This window comes from Cherax quadricarinatus, chromosome 3 (assembly GCF_038502225.1).
Source record: "Cherax quadricarinatus isolate ZL_2023a chromosome 3, ASM3850222v1, whole genome shotgun sequence".
NCBI classification, from domain to species: domain Eukaryota; kingdom Metazoa; phylum Arthropoda; class Malacostraca; order Decapoda; family Parastacidae; genus Cherax; species Cherax quadricarinatus.
In genome coordinates this window covers 11,434,972-11,443,158 of record NC_091294.1, presented here as the reverse complement: position 1 = coordinate 11,443,158, position 8,187 = coordinate 11,434,972, and the positions used below count along the sequence as shown (strand labels likewise).

General features: G+C 41.5%; 1 non-coding gene across 1 annotated transcript; it reads right to left on the bottom strand.

The window, feature by feature from the left end:
* Positions 1-2,845: 2,845 nt before the first annotated feature.
* On the bottom strand, positions 2,846-2,919 carry TRNAI-AAU (transfer RNA isoleucine (anticodon AAU)). The gene has a single exon. It is a non-coding gene; the product is annotated as a tRNA-Ile (tRNA).
* Positions 2,920-8,187: the final 5,268 nt, after the last annotated feature.

The following is an 8,187-nucleotide window of genomic DNA, read 5'->3' as shown; positions in this document are numbered from 1 at the left end:
GCTCGTGATAGCATTCTAGTCCTTCTGAGGCAAATATAAACTCATACTCACCTATATGTAGTTACAGGGGTCGAGTCTCAGCACCTGACCCCGTCTCTTCGCTGGCCGCTACTAGTTTCACTCTTTCCTGGCGTTGAGAACCCTATCGTACCTCTTCTTTAATATATGTATCGATCCTGCCTCTACCATTCCTCTGTCCAGATCGTTCCACTTCCTGACTACTATGAGGCTGAAAAAATGCTTCCTAACATTATTGTGAGTAATCTGTTTTCAACTTCCAGTTATGCTCTCATGTTCCTGTTTCCCGCCTCGAACAATCTGTCCTAATCTTCTCTGTCAGTCTCTCTCAGTATATTGTACGTTGTTATGATATCACTCCTTGTCCTTCTCTCCCCTAATGCCTATAGACTTATAGATTTGCCTACCTTAATGTCTCATCATAGCACATAACCCTCAGCTCTGGGACTAGTCTCGTTGTATACCGCGGGTTCAAGCGCCGTCTCTGGTACGGTTAGATTGATGTGAATGATACACGCCTTGCCTATGTTCTTGAAACCTTGTCTTATATTTACCAAAGGCGCGTTTGCTGCGGCAGTTATTCAGCTGATGTATGCTGCAGTAAATATGTTCCTCTTAATGCTCACCCCGAGGTCCTTTTCCTCGAGTGAGGTTCGCAACCTTTGCCACTGGAGCCTGTATTTCGCTTGAGGTCTTCTTGGACAGACCCTAATCTTCATAATTCGGCCTTTTCTGGGGTTAAATTCTAGGGCCCACTTGTCAGACAAGACCAGACCAGACCTGCGCCTGTCCAGGTTAGTGAACACCTTACATTTCATGATAAGCTTCTTACAGCCTTTCTGGTCATTTCTAGTTAGTCCTCTTCCTTCTTCAACCTTATTACCTGGTCCTTCACTGTTGTTCTCTTTCTGATGTGGATATGTAGCAGCTTTGGATCAGTTTTTTTTTTATTCTGATGCTATGTCATTCTCAAACTATAGTTAAGCCTCTATGATGATAGGCAAGCATACGGATCTTCCATCAACTTCCCTATATGTGTAGCCTATATCATTAACTATGTTAATATAATCATTACTTCTACGTGTAACTATAACCATTATTTATACATGTAACTATAATCATTACTCCTACATGTAACTATAATCATTACTTATACGTGTAACCTAAATGATTTCCTATATATGTACCTGCTCCTGTATCCTTGGTTTTCATGTCTGGTATTCTCCTGTCAGCCAATGTTGGCATTTTGTACCATGTCTTATTTTGGTTTGATATGAAAAGTGAGCATAAATATTTCCTTTCTGTATTGGGACAAGCTAGAATGTAAGAATTATAAGGCAATAAGCTTGTTACGTATATCAGAGACAGTGTGACGTATTATTATTATTGAAAGTGTTGGAGTAAAACATAATGTAGGATTGCAGAGGAACATGGAGGTTTTGAAGACCAAATATTTACATTGAAGCTTATAAGTGAACGATGCTAAGATGAAGATAAGGAGGTGTTTGCCGCATTTATGAATTTAGAAAAGGCTTGTGAGAGGGTGGATCGAGAAGCAATGTAGCAGATTTTGCAAATATATGAAATAGGGGGTACGTTACTAAAAAGCCGAGGAAAGTTTTTAAGTAAGGCTCAGGTAAGGGTATGTAAGAGAGAAGGAGAGTATGATCCAATGAAAGTAGGCTTTAGAGAGGGATGTATGATGTCATCAAGGTTGTTTTAAAACATCTGTAGATGGGGTTGTTATAGAAGTGAATTTTAGGGTGTTGTGGAGAGGTGCGCGATTAACAGACACAATATCTGATCCAAAATGAGAGTTATCACACTTGCTCTTTTCTAATGACTCATTTTTTTTGCTAATGACGTGTTTCTTTATGGGTATTTCGAAAATAAGTTGCTAGGGTTGGAAGAGGAGTTAGAGTGGGAATGTAAACCAAGGAAATTAAAATAAACATAGAAAACAGTAAGGTGATGAGGGTAAGAAGTTTAGGAAATGAAAGATTGGATATCAGATTACAGGGAGAGAATATGGAAGAAGTGAATGTAATCAGATATATGAGAGTTCACGTGTCGGCAGAAATGTCTATTTAAAGACGAGGTGCGCCATAAAACGAATGAGTGACGGGGGGGGGGGGAGGGGAAAGATATGTAATGTGTTGAGGCATCTGTGGAAAGATAAACGTTTATGTATGGAAGCAAAAAAGATGAATGTGCCGAAGTATAGTGGCACCAACACTGACACGTGTGTGAGATGTGATCTTTGCGTTGCAACGAAGGGGAGGCCGAAGACAGAGTAGAAGTCAATGTTTGAGAGCAATGTGTGTGTTAAGGGACACATGTGCAGCTTAGAAGACAGTGTTGGGGAATCAGAGGTTTAAGTTAGAGGTCTTCGTTATCAGGCAGGTTTGTTTGCGTTAGAATGGAGTGGAAAAAATATAAGCTGTTTTTACAGCATGACCTGCTGTTGGAGTGTGAGCAAGGCAACGTTTGTGAAGGGTTTCAGGGAAACTGATTATAGATACTCGAGTCCTGGATGTGAGAGGTACAATTCCTGGAGTTGGGACGGAGCTGTTAAAACTCAGAAGGTCATTTGAATTGTGTTGTACATGCATTATTTACTGGCAAGACAGCTAGTGACTGAATGATTGTGAATGTGTCTTTTTATTGCCACTCCTCCTCGGTGGAAGATAAGTGGTGTCGTAACAACTTGTAGTAAACAGGTTCTAGTGGCATGTTACCATCCTTATATCCGAGAGATACTGTGAACTTAGTCAGGAGTAACACACGCTTTCCTAAAACTGAATTCACTGAAAACTCAACTTCACTTTGGCCCGTATGGGGATCGAACCCACGACATCCGCGTTATTAGCACGGCGCTCTAACCAACTGAGCTAACAGGCCGCTCGTGATAGCATTCTAGTCCTTCTGAGGTAAATATAAACTCATACTCACCTATATGTAGTTACAGGGGTCGAGTCTCAGCACCTGACCCCGTCTCTTCGCTGGCCGCTACTAGTTTCACTCTTTCCTGGCGTTGAGAACTCTATCGTACCTCTTCTTAAATATATGTATCGATCCTGCCTCTACCATTCCTCTGTCCAGATCGTTCCACTTCCTGACTAGTATGAGGCTGAAAAAATGCTTTCTAACATTCTTGGGAGTCATCTGTTTTCAACTTCCAGTTATGCTCTCATGTTCCTGTTTCCCGCCTCGAACAATCTGTCCTAATCTTCTCTGTCAGTTTCTCTCAGTATATTGTACGTTGTTATGATATCACTCCTTGTCCTTCTCTCCCCTAATGCCTATAGACTTATAGATTTGCCTACCTTAATGTCTCATCATAGCACATAACCCTCAGCTTTGGGACTAGTCTCGTTGTATACCGCGGGTTCAAGCCCCGTCTCTGGTACGGTTAGATTGATGTGAATGATACACACCTTGCCTATGTTCTTGAAACCTTGTCTTATATTTACCAAAGGCGCGTTTGCTGCGGCAGTTATTCAGCTGATGTATGCTGCAGTAAATATGTTCCTCTTAATGCTCACCCTGAGGTCCTTTTCCTCGAGTGAGGTTCGCAACCTTTGCCACTGGAGCCTGTATTTCGCTTGAGGTCTTCTTGGACAGACCCTAATCTTCATAATTCGGCCTTTTCTGGGGTTAAATTCTAGGGCCCACTTGTCAGACAAGACCAGACCAGACCTGCGCCTGTCCAGGTTAGTGAACACCTCCTTACATTTCATGATAAGCTTCTTACAGCCTTTCTGGTCATTTCTAGTTAGTCCTCTTCCTTCTTCAACCTTGTTAGGTAAGACACATATGCAACAGTTAGACATCTTTATTCCGAAACGTTTCGCCTACACAGTAGGCTTCTTCAGTCGAATACAGAAAGTAGGCAGGAGCAGTAGAGATGTGAAGACGATGTAATCAGTCCATCACCCTTAAAGTCGTAGAATTTGAGGTTGTCAGTCCCTCGGCCTGGAGAAGTTCAGTTCCATAGTCAGGAACTATCTGAAGATCAAGCGACAGTGCGGAGACTTAAATACTGTCGGAAGGAGAGGTGCAGGGTAGTAGTAGTAGTAGTAGTAGTAGTAGTAGTAGTGAGAGGCAACTGAGAGGTCATGTCCCTCTCAGATCCAACCCTTCTCACTTGAAAAGCTTGTCCAAGGTGTTTTCTGTACCAAGATGCCACGTGTTGCAGTGTCTGACAAGATGAACATCAAAATGGTATACAATACCGACAGGTTGTTAGGTAAGACACATATGCAACAGTTAGACATCTTTATTCCGAAACGTTTCGCCTACACAGTAGGCTTCTTCAGTCGAATACAGAAAGTAGGCAGGAGCAGTAGAGATGTGAAGACGATGTAATCAGTCCATCACCCTTAAAGTCGTAGAATTTGAGGTTGTCAGTCCCTCGGCCTGGAGAAGTTCAGTTCCATAGTCAGGAACTATCTGAAGATCAAGCGACAGTGCGGAGACTTAAATACTGTCGGAAGGAGAGGTGCAGGGTAGTAGTAGTAGTAGTAGTAGTAGTAGTAGTGAGAGGCAACTGAGAGGTCATGTCCCTCTCAGATCCAACCCTTCTCACTTGAAAAGCTTGTCCAAGGTGTTTTCTATACCAAGATGCCACTACTACTACCCTGCACCTCTCCTTCCGACAGTATTTAAGTCTCTGCACTGTCGCTTGATCTTCAGATAGTTCCTGACTATGGAACTGAACTTCTCCAGGCCGAGGGACTGACAACCTCAAATTCTACGACTTTAAGGGTGATGGACTGATTACATCGTCTTCACATCTCTACTGCTCCTGCCTACTTTCTGTATTCGACTGAAGAAGCCTACTGTGTAGGCGAAACGTTTCGGAATAAAGATGTCTAACTGTTGCATATGTGTCTTACCTAACAACCTGTCGGTATTGTATACCATTTTGATGTTCTTCTTCAACCTTATTACCTGGTCCTTCACTGTTGTTCTCTTTCTGATGTGGATATGTAGCAGCTTTGGATCAGTTTTTTTTTTATTCTGATGCTATGTCATTCTCAAACTGTAGTTGAGCCTCTATGATGATAGGCAAGTATACGGATCTTCCATCAACTTCCCTATAGATGAATGGTTCAGAGAACCGACATGCTGATAAATTAGACACATGTGCAACTCTTGGGTATCTTTATTGAGGAAACGTTTCGCCACACAGTGGCTTCATCAGTCCATACGTAGGAGAAACTTGAAGAACAGGAGGAGAATAAGGTAATCAGTCCCTCAACCTTGAGTCGATGTGTTCAGTCCATCAATCTTGAATAGAATACGGCATATGAGCGGAGAAGCAGCTTATAAACCGTAAGGCAGGAGAGGTGCAGCAGTCATAGGTGGTGTCACGTTTGTTCGATGTGGAAGTAGGTCGTGCCCAAGAATTAGGCAAGCGAAGAATTCCTAAGTATTAAGATCCCAAGAAGTTGCAGTGTCTGACAGGTTCTCTGAACCATACATCTACAAACCTGTCAGACACTTCAACTTCTTGGGATCTTAATACTTAGGAATTCTTCGCTTGCCTAATTCTTGGGCATGACCTACTTCCACATTGAACAAATCTGACACCACCCATGACTGCTGCACCTCTCCTGCCATACGGTTTATAAGCTGCTTCTCCGCTCATATGCCGTATTCTATTCAAGATTGATGGACTGAACACATCGACTCAAGGTTGAGGGACTGATTACCTCATTCTCCTCCTGTTCTTCAAGTTTCTCCTACGTATGGACTGATGAAGCCACTGTGTGGCGTAACGTTTCCTCAATAAAGATACCCAAGAGTTGCACATGTGTCTAATTTATCAACTTCCCTATATGTGTAGCCTATATCATTAACTATGTAAATATGTTCATTACTTCTACGTGTAACTATAACCATTATTTATACATGTAACTATAATCATTACTCCTACATGTAACTATAATCTTTACTTATACGTGTAACCTAAATGATTTCCTATATATGTACCTGCTCCTGTATCCTTGGTTTTCATGTCTGGTATTCTCCTGTCAGCCAATTTTGGCATTTTGTACCATGTCTTATTTTGGTTTGATATGAAAAGTGAGCATAAATGTTTCATTTCTGTATTGGGACAAGATAGAATGTAAGAATTATAAGGCAATAAGCTTGTTACGTATATCAGAGACAGTATGAGGTATTATTATTATTGAAAGTGTTGGAGTAAAACATAATGTAGGATTGCAGAGGAACATGGAGGTTTTGAAGACCTAATATTTACATTGAAGCTTATAAGTGAACGATGCTTAGAAAGGACATAGGAAAGAATAGAAAGGACATAGGAAAGAAAAGAAAGGACATAGGAAAGAATTGGTTTGGAAATAGGGTAGTTGATGAGTGGAACAGTCTACCTAGTTAGGTTATTGAGGCTAGGACTTTGGGTAGTTTCAAATTTAGGTTGGATAAGTACATGAGTGGGAGGGGTTGGATTTGAGTGGGACTTGAACATCGGAGCTTGTTTTTAGGGTGGCATTGAAAATTGGGTTGGTCAAATGTTTGTTAGTGGGATGAATTGTAAAGGACTTGCCTAGTATGGGCCAACAGGCCTGCTGCAGTGTTCCTCCTTTCTTATGTTCTTATGTTCTTATGAAGATAAGGAGGTGTTTGCTGCATTTATGAATTTAGAAAAGGCTTGTGAGAGGGTGGATCGAGAAGCAATGTAGCAGATTTTGCAAATATATGAAATAGGGGGTACGTTACTAAAAAGCCGAGGAAAGTTTTTAAGTAAGGCTCAGGTAAGGGTATTTAAGAGAGAAGGAGAGAATGATCCAGTGAAAGTAGGCTTTAGAGAGGGATGTATGATGTCATCAAGGTTGTTTTAAAACATCTGTAGATGGGGTTGTAAAAGAAGTGAATTTTAGGGTGTTGTGGAGAGGTGCGCGATTAACAGACACAAAATCTGATCCAAAATGAGAGTTATCACACTTGCTCTTTTCTAATGACACATTTTTTTTGCTAATGACGTGTTTCTTTTTGGGTATTTCGAAAATAAGCTGCTAGGGTTGGAAGAGGAGTTAGAGTGGGAATGTAAACCAAGGAAATTAAAAATAAACATAGAAAACAGTAAGGTGATGAGGGTAAGAAGTTTAGGAAATGAAAGATTGGATATCAGATTACAGGGAGAGAATATGGAAGAAGTGAATGTATTCAGATATATGAGAGTTCACGTGTCGGCAGAAATGTCTATTAAAGACGAGGTGCGCCATAAAACGGGTGACGGGGGGGGGGGGGGGAAAGATATGTAATGTGTTGAGGCATCTGTGGAAAGAAAAACGTTTATGTATGGAAGCAAAAAAGATGAATGTGCCGAAGTATAGTGGCACCAACACTGACACATTTGTGAGATGTGATCTTTGCGTTGCAGCGAAGGGGAGGCCGAAGACAGAGTAGAAGTCAATGTTTGAGAGCAATGTGTGTGTTAAGGGACACATGTGCAGCTTAGAAGACAGTGTTGGGGAATCAGAGGTTTAAGTTAGAGGTCTTCGTTATCAGGCAGGTTTGTTTGCGTTAGAATGGAGTGGAAAAAAGATAAGCTGTTTTTACAGCATGACCTGCTGTTGGAGTGTGAGCAAGGCAACGTTTGTGAAGGGTTTCAGGGAAACTGATTACAAATAGTCGAGTCCTGGATGTGAGAGGTACAATTCCTGGAGTTGGGACGGAGCTGTTAAAACTCAGAAGGTCATTTGAATTGTGTTGTACATGCTCTATTTACTGGCAAGACAGCTAGTTGAAGATTGAGACACTTATGCAGCATATGGGAATCTTTATTCAGGAAACGTTTCGCCACACAGTGGCTTCATCACTCCAATACAAAGAGGAAGGCGTAAGGAGAGGAGGAGTATGAGGTAATCAGTCCCTCAGCCTGGAGTCGATGTGTTCAGTCCATCAATCTTGTCGGTTTTTCAAACCATTCATCACAAGACAGCTAGTGACTGAATGATTGTGAATGTGTCTTTTTATTGCCACTCCTCCTCGGTGGAAGATAAGTGGTGTCGTAACATCTTGTAGTAAACAGGTTCTAGTGGCATGTTACCATCCTTATATCCGAGAGATACTGTGAACTTAGTCAGGAGTAACACACGCTTTCCTAAAACTGAATTCACTGAAAACTAAACTCCACTT